The following is a 14687-nucleotide window of genomic DNA, read 5'->3' as shown; positions in this document are numbered from 1 at the left end:
CGCAGGGTAAAGGAAGGGGAGGTAGATCTCCACGGGCATCCTCACGAGCTGCTACCTGTTGTCGCAAAGACTGATTTTCGGACCGGAGGGATTGCACTTCTACGGTAAGTCCCTGTATGGCTGCCACCAATTCTTGGTACTGCTCGAGAGATGCCATGGGGGTCCTTGGGCGTTGCACTCTGTCGTGATTATCAGGGTTGGTTGATCTATCCCCTCCTTCCTCCTCACCTGAATCGACTGTGGACTTTTCTTGTAGTTCCGGCCTTCTTCCAGGACGTCTTTGGGTCTGCGCTTTATCAGTCTTCCTTGCTTCCTTCTTTTGCCGTAAGTAGGGGCGAGCTCCCTGGGATGCCACACTGTCGGGTAACTAGAGAACACGAACAGCGGGGACTCCCGGGAGCCGGCACCTGAACAGGGAAAAAGCCCAAAAGGGCAGAAAAAACCCTGCAGCAAGTGTTCCGATGAAAGAGTCAGTGGCAATGAGAAGTCCAGGCGAACGATCCTTCAGCGTAGAACAGAACCAAAGAAGGGATAGGAGAACAGCTGTGATAAGGGCACCAGAAGTAGCCCGAGTGGCTCACAAATAGCTCCAGGAGGAAATGAACCTCTAGCGCTCCGGCTTATATGAATGTAGAAGCATGGGCGAGGGAAGACAAGCCGAAGGGCAGAGAGGAAAGGGAAAGAGAGGGGGAGAGAGACCAGAACGAGCTGTACCAAAGCGAACAGCCCGAGAGAGCACAAAAAGGAGGACGAGACACGGGAAGCAACACAGGAGAGAAACACACGTAGGAGGGATACACCAAGCGTTACCTTCGAGGCTGGGAAACACAGTGAAGGTGCAACGCGAGGAACGCCACAGTGATCCGGCCGTAAGTAACGCCGGCGGCCATCTTGGAAAAACACTAGAGCGGTGCTCTCAGACGGCCGTCAGACGTGGTGGAACAAATTAATGGCGTCTCCATAGAGAAAAGAAACGCCGCCCGACTGAAGTCATGACACCCTCAGCCCGCCCTAGGAACGCAGAGCTCCTCATATCTCTCCGTCCTTTGAAATCCATCTGTTTTTGTATCAGACGGGAGGGTGTTAAATATGCGCTGTCCTTCAGTCCCCAATGCATTGATTAGGAGGGCCACCATCCTAGTTGCCTACACCGGATCCAACCCAAATGCTTCCATGTCGATCGGGAAGATCTGGCTCCACTGGGCCCAGGGGATTGCTTGTGCCCTAGAGTTTGCTTAAATATCATACCATCTCTATGCGGCTTCGCCTGTAGACACTCACATTGCCACCCCTGGCATCCCTATTCCCACCTTCTCTAATCAACCCTTTCCTTTTGTATATTTTGGGGTTCTTTTGGAATTGGATTTCGATATCTGCTTTTTGCTAATTTTCATTACTACCTTTTCATAGAAACAACTGTCTCCCAGGTAATGTCCCAGGTAATGTGACCTTTTGGCATCCCTTCCCTTGAAAAATGGCTCAGAACATGATGTTTATAGGGACAGGGAAGCTACCCCTTGTGCATCTCTACTGGTGACACCCGAGGCAGCTGTCTCAAATTGCTTTATCACAGTCCCAGCTCCTAGACTGGACGGTGCAGAATAGGGAGAAGGGTGCTTGACCCCCACAGGAAGAAGATTACGCAAAGTGGGGCCACGTATGCTGCCTTTACAGTATAATGTAATTAGATCCAATTGATGAGCAATATTTGGTTCACACCAGAACTCTCCCGCATTCAGAGAGAATAGCAAAGTTCAACTCCTATCAGAAACTGGGGGGTCCCATGCTGACAAACCACTGCCAAATAACTTTAATAATGTTTGTAGAAATGTGCACAATCTTCCTCTAAAGTAACACTGAGGCGGTATGCCCTGAGGTGGTGGGCCGACCCTGTAGATAATGGCCCGCCATTCAAGTTAAGGGCCTGAGTGCAGTGAGGTTCCCTTAATGAGGGTGGCGGGTGTTACCTGCAGGAGCATTTCGCCATTAGCACCCGTGTAGATCCCTACTTGTGTGATAATGGTATCTGTGTTTTGTTTAAAAAAAAACAAAGATTACCTTGCTTGGGCATGCCGGCACGGGTTCCTGAAGTCTGTTTTTCATGTTGATGACTGTGTCATCATCATCATGAAAACGGACTTCACAGATAGCAGCACTGAGCAGCGTGGGCCGCACACCAAAAGCGGGTTGATTTTTAATGTATTTATTTTAAAAAGACACCATTAGCACCCATGTAGGCTTCTAAATGGGTGCTAAGGTGAAGGGTGAATGGGGAAGGGAAGCACCTGGCCTAATGAAAAATGGTCGAAACGCAGGTTTTCCTTAGTGACTACAGCCCACGTTCCGAGCATTCTCATTGGTTGACGGCACCTCGTGTGAACTCATTTTTAACAGTAGACGTAAAGAAAGTTATTCATCCAATGCATTTCGGTTGTTAATATCCATCTTCAGGGTCATTTCTTGTCTGTGTTCATGTCCAGAACAAATGCTTCACAACATCATCTTTCCAAGGTCATATTGCCATGGAGCTAGGTTAGTTTGTGTGGAAATGCACATTCATTCAGTTGTAGCCAATGTGTACCAAAGAATAGTCATGGGCCTTTTGTATCTGGAATTATACCTTATTACTAGTCATAAAGTCGTCACCTCCCTAGTGTGCACAGCAGTATTTATTTAATTAACTATGTCAGGAGAACGGCACAGGAGCAATCTGTCTCTGTGTGGCTCCATCTCCTTCCGTCCCGCTCCTATTCTCTGTGTGCCGTTTCGCTGCCCCACCCGTGCTCCTCACTGCTCCACGAGCGCCATGCTTCGTGACATGGAATGGAGCGCGCCAACTGGACGGGCCGTGCCACTACAGTTCCCCTATTGATGTTCACCAAGTATATCTGCTTTGACCGAGAGACATATGATATGATATGATATGATATGGCATTTGTAACGCGCCTATACACAAGTGTTTCAAGGCGCGACGAGGCAGGGAGGGGGGAACAAGGGGAAGACAGACAACGATCCTACTAGGCCAGGTGTCAGTCAGACCGCGCAAGTGCAGGGGTAGGGCGAAGGGAAAAAGTGCAAGGGGAAGGGAGGGGGAGTGCAGTACAAATAAGTAGAATAGAAATAAAATAATAAATAAATAGGGCCAGCTGGTGGCAAGTGCAAGGTAAGTGCAGACAAGTGCTGGGGGGGGGGGGGGGGGCTGTAGTGATACAGAGACAGTCCCGCAGTGCAGGGGTTGCCAGGGAGGCAGTGCAAGTGAAGAGTGACTGGGCCCAGGACCGAGGTCGGTGAGAGTGGCCCAGTTGCAGAATCAGTGCAGTATTGGTGAAGAATTTAGCAGGGGAGAGGGAGAGAGAAAGCAGAAGTGAAGAGGAAGGTTTTGAGGTGCTTCCGGAACCGGAGATGGTTCTCCTCAAGTTTCAGGGAGGCAGGAAGGCTGTTCCAGAGGGAGGCCCCTGCCGCGGAGAGAGATCTACCCCCAGCTCGTTGCTTCGAGAAGCGGCTGACCCTGAGGGAGTTGGAGACGGATGAGCGTAGGGCTCGGGATATGTGATGAATCCTCCAGACTCCTCACCCAATCCGTGCCTAAAGTCTCTCCCCAGGTGACCTGGGAAAGGAAGACGCTTCCTGATCCTGACCTTGGGGTGGTGTTCTGCGGGAGGATCACCTGGGAGGAGAAAAGGCCCAGGGGAATGAGAGGACTCCATGGGATGAGACGCAATGCTTGTGTTCCTCTAGAGAGGATGTCTCCTCAATGCCAAATTATGTAATGCCTTATTGTAATAACCATCATTTTTTTCCACAAGATACACATATAAATAGGGTTGAAACCAATTACATGCTCCAAGGCCTTGAGAGAAATAAAAACCCTTCAAAAATCCCAGAGACTTGAAAAGGTAAAGACCTCCCTCACGCCCAAAGGCACAGTGAAAGGAAATCTGTGAATAGTAACGGATTAAAAGAACTGCCTCCCCTTTTCAATCAAGTCTGGTGACTAATCCTTGTGATGCTCCTTTAAAAAATATTATAAGGAACAGACTTGGGGTTAAAAGTAAAAATCAAGCTCAAAACCCTAACTTTGTCATTTGGGACTTAAAGTCCCATAATTCCCTAAGTGCTTGAACTTGTGTGTTCAAGGAAGGCGTTCAGCAAGTAAGCAGGAGTCGCGTATTAGTGAAAGTGGTTATCAAACTAATTTTGAATACTGAACCATTGAAAAGCAGCGAAAGCCCTATGAAACAAAATGAAATTACTGTAACTTTAAACGTGTGAGTCAGTGGCAAACCCAGCAACCCGATGAGCGGGATATTGTTAAGAATTAATACCTACAAGCATAGCCCAAGCCAAGAGAGACTAAAATCAAGGCAAATACAATCCAGCTGATATTGCCAACAGCAGAAGGGGCCTAATGAAAGGTCCATAAGTTGTCAAACTTGTTGACCATACTTTCTTCAACATATGGTAAAAGCTGATATAAACTCACATTGCCAAAGCCAAGGGAGAAGCAGAGTAAGACCTTATCCTTGTCAGTATTTGGTTATTTGCACAGTGGGGAAACAAGAGTGGCAAAAAGCCTGCCGTTCTGGAAAAGGATGTTCAGAAGAAGAGCATTATTTACAGAAGTGTATTAAAGGGCACCAATGTGAATCTTGTTTTCGCTAAAGAGTTGTTAAACGTTTTGAAGCTGCAAACTGTTGAATACGGTGAAGCTGTTGTTAACCTCTTGTCAGTTTATCTTAACCACAAAAGCACTTGTTGTTGTAAAACGCTGTTTAGGCAGAGAGTATACCCGGAAGGCAAACTTTCGGAGGAGTAGGCCTGGCATGGGAGTAATCCAGTTGGAAGTTGAAGTAGTGCTACAAAGTGGTCCTGACAGAGACAATTTATGTTGTTTGTGGTGTTGAAGAAAGAACTGTGTAAAGCTGTTACAAAGAAGTTGTACTTCTTTAGAACGTATCAGTTGTGGCAAATTATCCTGACCAGGATAACTATTGTTGCTATTAATGAACTGAGGAACTATCCTCTATCTAAGGAGGGTAAATCGTGTACTTGTTCAAGGAAGAGAAGATCCTTCAATCTATACAAGACCAATGGGGTCTAAAGGGTTAATGCATGAAATGGGTCCACAACCTAAAAAGGGGATGAAACAGACAGTGCAAATAGTCTTTAGCCCCTCCTACATCCAACACACTCCTAACTAAGAGGCAGTCCAATCCCTAAGAAGAGTGGAGCCTAATGCTCAAATGTACATGCAATGCTAGCGCACGCGGTAGTTCAAATGGGCAAAACAGGGTCTCTTCAAGGGTTTGTAGCAGCTCAGGAAGGTGGGTCAGGCGATGAAGAATAGGTTCCCACTATTCGAGGAGGGCCTCCACTTGAGGGCAGAGTTGATTCCAAGAGTTGGGAATAGTTTGCTAGCTCGCACTAGCAGTGAAAAGGAGAGGGGCTCCCAGGGCCCATTCGTGTGTTAAAATGGATGGAGGCACTAGGGGCCGCCGGTTAGGGTTGCGATTATTCACTGGCTCCCGGCGCACTCCGGACCAAACTTCGGCAGTCATGTCCACTTCGGCTGCAGGTTCAAGTTTGACAATTCGGCTCCACTCTTCTTAGGGCTTGGACTTCCTCTTAGTTAGAAGTGTGTTGGATGTAGAAGGGGCTAAAGACTATTTGCACTGCCTGTTTCCTCCCCCTTTTAGGCTGTGGACCCATTTCATGCATTAACCCTTTAGACCCCATTATTCTTAGAAGGCTTGAGTCAGAACCTCTCCCTGACCTGTTCCAAGGCAGTCCTTCAGACAGTTCCATTGAGGGTGTCCAAGTAGCCCCTCACCTGACTGCTGATCAACAAGCAGAGGTGAAAAATGTGCTGAGGCAATTTTCCCCCTTGTTCTCACAGTCTCCTGGTTTGACACCTTGGTGCAAACATGACATTGACACAGGAGACAGTGTACCTACCAAAAGTAGGGGATACAGGATGTGATACAAAGTAAGGTCTTACATTAAGACAGAGGTCAACAAAATGTTGTATCTTGGGGTGATTGAACCCTCTAGTAGTCCTTGGTCCAGCCCTGTGGTTTTGGTTCCAAAGGCAGGTACCGCTGAGTTGAGGTTCTGTGTGGATTACAGGGCTCTGAATGCTGTCACCAAGACAGATGGACACCCCTTGTCTTGAACAGATGAGCTGGTGGATACTTTAGGTTCCTCCAAGTACCTCAGCACGTTTGACCTCACTGCAGGCTTTTGGGTATTATGGTACAGGCTCTTCAAAAGGCCCACTTGACCATAAAGGCCAGTAAGTGCCAGATTGGACAAGGATCAGTGCTCTACCTTGGACATGATGTAGGTGGAGGGAGGATACAGCCTCTACCCAGTAAAGTACGAGCAGTACAAGACTAGCCTACCCTCACCACTCAGACCCAAGTGAGAGCGTTTTTAGGACTCACTGGGCTCTTAGGAATTTCATGGCAGACTAGAATTGTATGGCAGACTATGGCACCATAGCTGTGTCATGATCTCTGCTTCCAAAAGGTCAGGGTTTTCCCAACTCCCTTGGAAGCAGATCCATAACCCAGGTTCCGAGGGCCAACCAGTCCCAATTGGGACCTTTTGGACCCAGTCCTGGCGCCAGTGGCACCAGGCTCATAAATATGCCCAGTCCCAGCGCTGGAAGCGCCAGGCTCATAATGCTTGGGTGGACTTACCTGCAGCAGACCATGCTGCTTACTTGCCTGCCAGTTGAGCCTCTGATCCTCTTCTGTTTGGAACTACTTTTCCTGTTGGGTGGGGCAGGAGCCACTCCCTAGGTTCAGAACACTGGAACTCTTCTGGAAAGCAGGAACTCTTTTATTACCTAGGCGTGGCTGTGGAAGGAGACAACTAAGCACTACAGGAGGCTATTTAAACCACACCCGATGGATGAATCTTGCTTTGCGTTATTCTGCATCCTCTGCAGCAGAACGCTCATCGTGTCTTCTGCATCTGATCCTGGGCCTAAGGAAAAAGGCTTACCATCCTGAATCCAGTCTTCAGCAACACCTATAAAGACAAGAAAGAACAGGTTAGCATTACGGTCTTCAGTGACAGCGCTTCACTTACCTGGTCCATCGGCTGTCATCAACGCCTCGCGCTGCATTCCGGCATCTGAAAGACAAAGGCTTACCTACTCTTCGTGCGCTCCGGAGGTCTTCGCACTGCATTCCGGCATCTGAAAGACAAAGGCTTACCTACTCTTTGTGCGCTCCGGAGGTCTTTGCACTGCATTCCGACATCTGAAAGACAAAACAAGGTGCGTTTAAAGACATTGGGGAACTTTAATACTCACGTGCCATTACTCCTTTCCACATCTAACCCAGTGGGTATTCCGGCACCCTGCAGCCGCTCCAAACTTGTACCTGCAAAATAAAAAGACAGTTAGAGCGCATCGTGAAGCAGGCAACAAGCGCTTACTTACGTGCTTCCAGGCGCTTCTAATTCATCACACGGGCTCCATCTTCAACTCACTTCAGCCCGTCATCCGCCATCGCCGGAACCCTGCAAAACAAGAGACATCATTACTAAAGACTTTTAAAGACATTAGAATTACTCGAAACTTACCGTTCGTGCAGTAAACGACGGACAGCAGTCCTCTGAAGTCAAGAGGCCTGCTCCCCTTATCCAGTGAAGAAACTGGTTACAGCACCCTGCCCCGAGGCAGATGGAGAGCACGGCGTTCACTTACCTAAGGTGAGAGCGTTGACCTTTGGGGTTCTACAGGAGAAGAGAAAGGGAAGAAGAGAGAGACATTCAATAACCCAGTTCATTAATCCCATATTTTCTATCTGCAGACATCTTACCCTTCGAGTCAGACATACAGTGCACAGAGGTCCAGCCCAAAGAGCCAGCCGTGTGTTACACATCACCTTTGAAGATACGGTATACGCCCAGTCAAGACCGGCGCCTCTACGGGAATCAGGTGAGCGTTACAAGCTGCCCCTCTGACTGCTCTCACCACTCCTAAGAAACCCAAGAAGGTAACTTGGTCTGAAGAGTGTGGGAAGGCCTTCAATGGCTTAAAAGACTCCTTGTGCCAGACCCCTGTTCTCAGGGCCCCTGATTACCAAATACCTTTTATTGTGCGGACAGAGGCCTCTGACACTGGGATAGGAGCTGTACTATCACAAGTAGATGAGAAGGGTAAGGAACACCCTCTTGGATTCATTAGTCGCCAGCTTAAGGACCGAGAGCTCAGATGGTCCACAGTAGACAAATAATGTTTTTCTGTTGTGTGGGCCCTAAGGAAGCTGAGACCCTACCTCTATGGGACCCACTTCACTGTGCAAACTGATCATAAGCCCTTAAAGTGGCTAATGAACATGAAGGGAGAGAATCCAAAGTTGCTCAGGTGGTCCATAAGCCTGCAAGGATTTGACTTCACTATTGAGCATAGGCCAGGTGTCCAACATAGCAATGCTGATGGGTTGTCCAGAATGTTTAACCGACCTGAACAAGAAACTCATCCAGGGGTGGATTAATTCCCCCTGTCTTTGGTTTGGGAGGGGCGAGTGTTAGGAAAGATTTCCATTTCATGTGTTATGGTGTGCTGCTTCTAAAGAGGATAAGGCCTTTATTGAGGTGCATAAGTGTTTGTTATGCGATGGTGGGGAGTCTGGTGTCCACAGAAGGTTGTGGTGTATCCGAGGAGTTATGGTGTGCTGCTCCGAGGAGTTATGTTGTGCTGCTTCTAAAGAGGACAAGGCTTTGTCAAGGTGCATAAGTGTCTGCTATGGCATTTGTTGTGGTGCATAAGTGTTTCTTATGGGATAGTGGGGAGTATGGTGTCTACGGAAGGTTGTGGTGTATCCGAGGAGTTATGGTGTGCTGCTCCGAGGAGTTATGGTGTGCTGTTTCTAAAGAGGATAAGGCCTTTGTTGAGGTGCATGCATGTTTGTTATGCGATGGTGGGGAGTCTGATGTCCACAGAAAATTTTGGTGTATCCGAGGAGTTATGTTGTACTGCTTGTAAAGAGTATACAGCCTTTGTTGAGGTGCATAAGTGTCTGTTATGTGATGGTGGGGAATCTGGTGTCAAAAGATGGCTGTTGTGTAACCGAGGAGTTATGGTGTGCTGCTTCTAAAGTATATACGGCCCTTGTGAGGTGCATAAGTGTCTGCTATGTGATGGTGGGGAGTCTGGTGTCCACAGAAGGTTGTGGTGTATCCGAGGAGTTATGTTGTGCTGCTCCTAAAGAGAATAAGGCCTTAGTCAAGGTGCATAAGTGTCTGCAATGGCATTTGTTGTGGTGCATAAGTGTTTCTTATGGGATAGTGGTGAGTATGGTGTCTACGGAAGGTTGTGGTGTATCCGAGGAGTTATGGTGTGCTGCTCCGAGGAGTTACGGTGTGCTTCTTCTAAAGAGGATAAGGCCTTTGTTGAGGTGCATAAGTGTTTGTTATGCGATGGTGGGGAGTCTGGTGTCCACAGAAGGTTGTGGTGTATCCGAGGAGTTATGTTGTGCTGCTCCTAAAGAGAATACGGCCTTTGTTGAGGTGCATAAGTGTCTGCAATGGCATTTGTTGTGGTGCTTAAGTGTTCCTTATGGGATAGTGGGGAGTATGGTGTCTACGGAAGGTTGTGGTGTCTCCGAGGAGTTATGGTGTGCTGCTCCGAGGAGTTATGGTGTGCTGCTTCTAAAGAGGACAAGGCCTTTGTTGAGGTGCATAAGTGTTTGTTATGCGATGGTGGGGAGTCTGGTGTCCACAGAAGGTTGTGGTGTATCCGAGGAGTTATGTTGTGCTGCTCCGAGGAGTTATGTTGTACTGCTTGGTTACGGCCTTTGTTGAGGTGCATAAGTGTCTGTTATGTGATGGTGGGGAATCTGGTGTCAAAAGATTGGCTGTTGTGTAACCGAGGAGATATGGTGTGCTGCTTCTAAAGTGTATACGGCCTTTGCCGAGGTGCATAAGTGTCTGCTATGTGATGGTGGGGAGTCTGGTGTTCACAGAAAGTTTTGGTGTATCCGAGGAGTTTTGGTGTGCTGCTTCTAAAGAGGATGAGGCCTTTGTTGAGGTGCATAAGTGTCTGCTATGTGATGGAGGGAAGTCTGGTGCCCACAGAAGGTTCTGGTGTGTCCGAGGAGTTACGGTGGGCTACTTCCAAAGAGCATAAGGCCTTTGTTGAGGTACAGTCAGGACTGAGAGACATGTCCTTGGCCTCACGCACAGGGATCGTGATCTCTCCAGGACTGAAATCTCTTCAATGGCTCCCACTGGTGGCTAGGATTAAGTTCAAAACCCTCTGCATTGTCCACAAGGCCATCTGAGGACTAGGACCTCAATACCTTCAACTCTCTCTTCCTAAATATCTTCCCTCTTGAGTTCTTCGCTCATCCGCCTCCAACTTCCTCAGGGTCAATCGCTTCTCCAAGCAACGAGTTGGTGGTAGATCTCTTTCTTCTCCTGGGGCCTCTCTCTGGAAAAGCCTCCCTGCCGCTCTGAAACTTGAGGAGAACCATATATGGTTCCAGAAGCACCTCAAGACCTTCCTCTTTGCTTCTGCTTTCTCTCCTCCTCTCCCCTTCTGATCTCCTGGCTGAAACCGAAACCGCACTGGTTACCTGGCTACCCTCTGTTCTCGGGCCCAGGTTCCCTCCCCTCCAGTTGAACACCTGCACTGCCCCCTTGCAACCTTTACACTTGGGGGCTGTTTCTGTATCCCTACAGCCCCTACTAGCACTTGACCCCTGATGTCTGCTCTTAACCTTGCACTTGTCACCAGCTGGCCGCACTTTTATCTGTTGACTTATTTATTTACTGTTATCCTATGTACTGCACTGCCCCCCACCCTTTTCCCCATGCACTTTTCCCCTTCCCTTCCCCCCTGCACTTGCGCAATCTCAATGTCACCTGGTCTAGTAGGAGCACTGTCTGTCTTCCCTCTGTTTCCCCTCCTGTGCCTCGTCGCGCCTTGAAACACTTGTATATAGGCGCGTTATAAATGCCATATCACATCATACATACATTTTTGTTATGCAATGGTGGGGAGTCTGGTGTCCACATAAGGTTGTGGTGTATCCGAGGAGTTACGGTGTGCTGCTTCTAAGGAGAATAAGGCCTTTGCTGAGGTATAGATGGTGGTGCCTGGATGGCCGGATGTGGAGTAGGTGAAAGAGAAACGTGAACTATTTGGGGGCGCGACGTGTGAGCTAGTACCAGAAGATTGCTGGCTGATGCAGGGCAACAGAATACATTCTCCAGACGGCTTGAGAGAAGAGTTTTTAAAATGGTTTATGAGGGTTTAAACAAACTAGCTCTTGCACCAACTGCAGGTCCATGGAGTACTATTGGTGAACAGATACTCATGACCAAGATAAGTAGATGAACAGAGAATTAATGGCATATGTAAATAACGAGGAACAGCAGAAAGTTCAAAGAATTGCCTCAGACGCCCAGACCACCCCCAGTAGAACCAAGACAGAGACTGGGGAAAGAGATCTGGGGCCTCCATGTTATTGATGGAAGGATCAGTGTCTCCTGGTCATGACTGATCGTGCTTTTCTTAAGTGGCTGCAGGAGATAGGATTTGTAAACTGGGAGAACAACAGAATAGGAATCAAGAACGATGAATTATGGAACAAAGGCGGGTTGGCCATGTGCATAAAAGGAAGAGAAAGGAGCAGGTGAATGAATGTTTAGATATAACCAATATGGGCCCCTCGGACTGTGCAGCTATGAAACGCGTGACAGCTGGCCAGAAGACACCACAGTCCTCCAGGGAAACTAGATGGTTGCTATGGATATAAGTGAAATATGTCCTTATGTACTACTATGTGGAACACTGGTAGGTTTGTATTGGCAGGGCCACTGTTTTGGAATGCATTCATCCTTATGTAGATATGTATGTACAGTGTTGCTAGTATATTTGTAATTTATTTTTTACTTATTGGTTATTTATATTGAGCCTATACACAATGGGTTCAAGGCGTAACAAGACAAGAGGATGGGCGAAACAGGGACAAAACAAAATCCGATCCTACTAGGCCTTGTGACAATACAGATCGTACAAATGCAGTAAAGAGAAATGCAGGGGAGAGGGGAGGAGGGGAGGTGACAGTCAGGGTGGCAGGGACTGTGAGAAAAGAGAATGCCAGGGCAGGCCGGGTGGATAGAGCCAGGGGAAAGCAGAGAGTGCAGGGGAAGGAAGGTACATGAGCTAAGTGCATGGTAAGGTGCTAGAAGGGCTACAAGGTTGCAGGCCTAGCCAGGCTAGTATGGGGGGAGGGGCCCAGAAGGGCAAGTGTAGGTTCAGGGTGGAAGGGGGAGGGGTCAGGGGAGACCAAGTGCAGGGGTAGACTGGATTACGGGGGCCTGGTGCCCTGTAAGGCTCTGAAGGAACCAGGCAGCCAGTCAAGAAGCGGACATGGACATTAGCAGGGGAGAGAGAGGGGGAAGGAAGAATAGAAAAGGAAGGTCTTGTGAAGCTTCTGGAACTTAAGGAGATCCGGCTCACGTCTGAAAGGGGCAGGGAGGCCATTCCAGAGGGAGGCACCTGCGGAGAAGAGAGATCTACCCACCACTCTCTACTTGGAAAAGTGTCTGGTCTTCAGAGAATTAGAGCTAGATGACCTAAGGGTTCTAGCATGAAAATATTTAGGGTGAGAGAGTTGGGTGTAGCGTGGTCCCGGCCCCAAAAAGACTTGTGGATGATGCAGAGGATCTTGAACTTGATCCTTGCAGCCAGCAGGAGCCAGTGGAGAAATTTCAGGGCAGGAGAGATCTGGTCCTTGGGCTTGAGGCCAAGGATAAGTCTTGCAGTCCTGTCCTGGATTAGTTGAAGGGGTTGAAGGGAGGAGTTAGGCAGATTGAGGAAGAGGCTGTTGCAGTAGTCCAGCCTGGAGAGTGCCAGAGCTCTGGAGACATTGAGCTTCAGGGGAAAGGTTAGAAAAAGGGAGAATGCCTCTGGGGAGGTGCAGCTGAAAGTGGACCTTCTTGGCAAGGTCCGTGATGTGAGGAGAGAAGGAGAGAGAAGAGTTGAAGATGACACCAAGGTTTTTTGCCTCACAGGAGGGTGAGGGGAGGGGGCCCATGGAGGGCGTCTAGAGTGTGGGAGGGAAAGAGGGAGCTGGGGTGCCAATGAGAAGGATTTCTGTCTTACTGGCATTAAGGCATAGATCATTAGCAGTGCACCATGCCTCAATGGCAGACAGGCAGTCAGGAATGAGAGAGGAGAGAAGGTTGACATCAGATGGGTTATAGGGGCAGTGTAGATGTTGAAAAGCCAAGGGGAGAGGATAGAGCCCGAGGGACTCTGCAGGTGGAGAGTGTGATGGTGAAGAGACAAGGCCCCAGTTGAACCTGGGAAGGTCGGTCCGTGAGGAAGGAGGTTAACGAGTGCAGAACCAGGTCTGTGATGCCCAGGGTGGCACGCAGCCGATTTATCAGGGTGTCATGATTAACCATATCAAAGTAGAGGAAAGGTCAAGAAGGATGAGAATGAAAGGAGAGCTGGAATCGAGATTAGAGAGCAGGTCTTCACGGGTGTTCAGGGGAGCAGTTTCCATGCCTCTGGCAGCTCTAAAGACAGACTGGTGGTCGTGTAGACAACCAACAGATTCATTGTGGTGGATAAGTTGGGAGATGGCCAGCTTCTCCAAGTGTTTGCCCAGGAAGGGGGTAATGGAAATAGGGAGGGAGTTTGCCAGACAGGAAGGGTTGGCAGAAGGCTTTTTGAGGAGAGGATGCACAAGGGGGTGCTTGAGGAGTCATGGGAAGGATCCAGTGGCAAAGGAGTGTAAGGAAAGATTTCATAATTGTATGTAATTTTCCCTCCATGTGGCAACCCCCAAACGTTTTTGCTGCTGTTTTACACCCTGATCTAGACTTTGCCAGAGAAGCGCAGCCTTTCGCCTCACTTCTCTGGGCTTTCTCTCAATTCTTATGGGGAAACTGACATGCCCTTAAGACAGTCAGTACTGGAAGACTTTGTTTCCCTTAGTCCTTTCCTTATGTTGCAGCTTTTGTGCAACATGAAACAAGAGTGCACCGTAACTTACATTACCGCGCTCTTGGGTCTCTAGTCATTCCAAAGGCCCCAAAAACTCTCGCTGGACTTATTATGAACTGTGCAAGTGTGTCACGGACGGGACTGGTGGCAGCTATCGTTTCTCTTGTGTTTTGAACCCTTTTTCGCCATGTTATCCGCGCTTACCGCGTTTGGCACAAATGAGTGGCCTGGCTCCAAAATGGCCATGCCACAAGGTTCTTTGTCCTGTCCGCTGACTGTCTTGCCCCTTCACCTTGCCCCAGGTCGAGCTGACCCGGGGCAGTCCTTATTTGGTCATGCACTTTCCCACGAAACACAATGCTTTCGCGGGCTTGTGCATGTCTTGTGTGTGCCTCCAGGATGTGGGCTGGGATGTCTGGTCCCAATACACATCCTGGGTGCCAGAGAGTCTGGAGTGTCCTGAATGCCTGGGTCCACCGTGGTCCGTGATAGGTCCACGTATGGCGTGAGTGTTTGCGAGCAGATCTCCCATTGAGTCATCTCTGTTTTGGCGCAAAGGGAACTTTGGATAAGAGGATGCTGAAAACACCACTACCAAGTCGATCTCCTGAGTTCACAGCGAACAAGGGATAAGGAGCCAAGTATCCTGCAACAAGAAGCTGAGTCGAGGAACCGCTGGTGACCCGCTGAAGGTTTGGCACCCTGAACT

General features: G+C 48.8%; 1 long non-coding RNA gene across 1 annotated transcript in view; it reads right to left on the bottom strand.

Moving 5' to 3' along the window:
* LOC138513118 (uncharacterized) overlaps positions 1–14687 on the bottom strand; it is a 179097-nt gene that overhangs the window by 121983 nt on the left and 42427 nt on the right. The gene's annotated exons all lie outside the window — the stretch shown is intronic.

Source organism: Ambystoma mexicanum, chromosome 12, assembly GCF_040938575.1.
Source record: "Ambystoma mexicanum isolate Mex_15411 chromosome 12, UKY_AmexF1_1, whole genome shotgun sequence".
NCBI lineage: Eukaryota > Metazoa > Chordata > Amphibia > Caudata > Ambystomatidae > Ambystoma > Ambystoma mexicanum.
The sequence above is the reverse complement of the archived record's forward strand: the minus strand, read 5'-3'. Positions and strand labels throughout refer to the sequence as shown.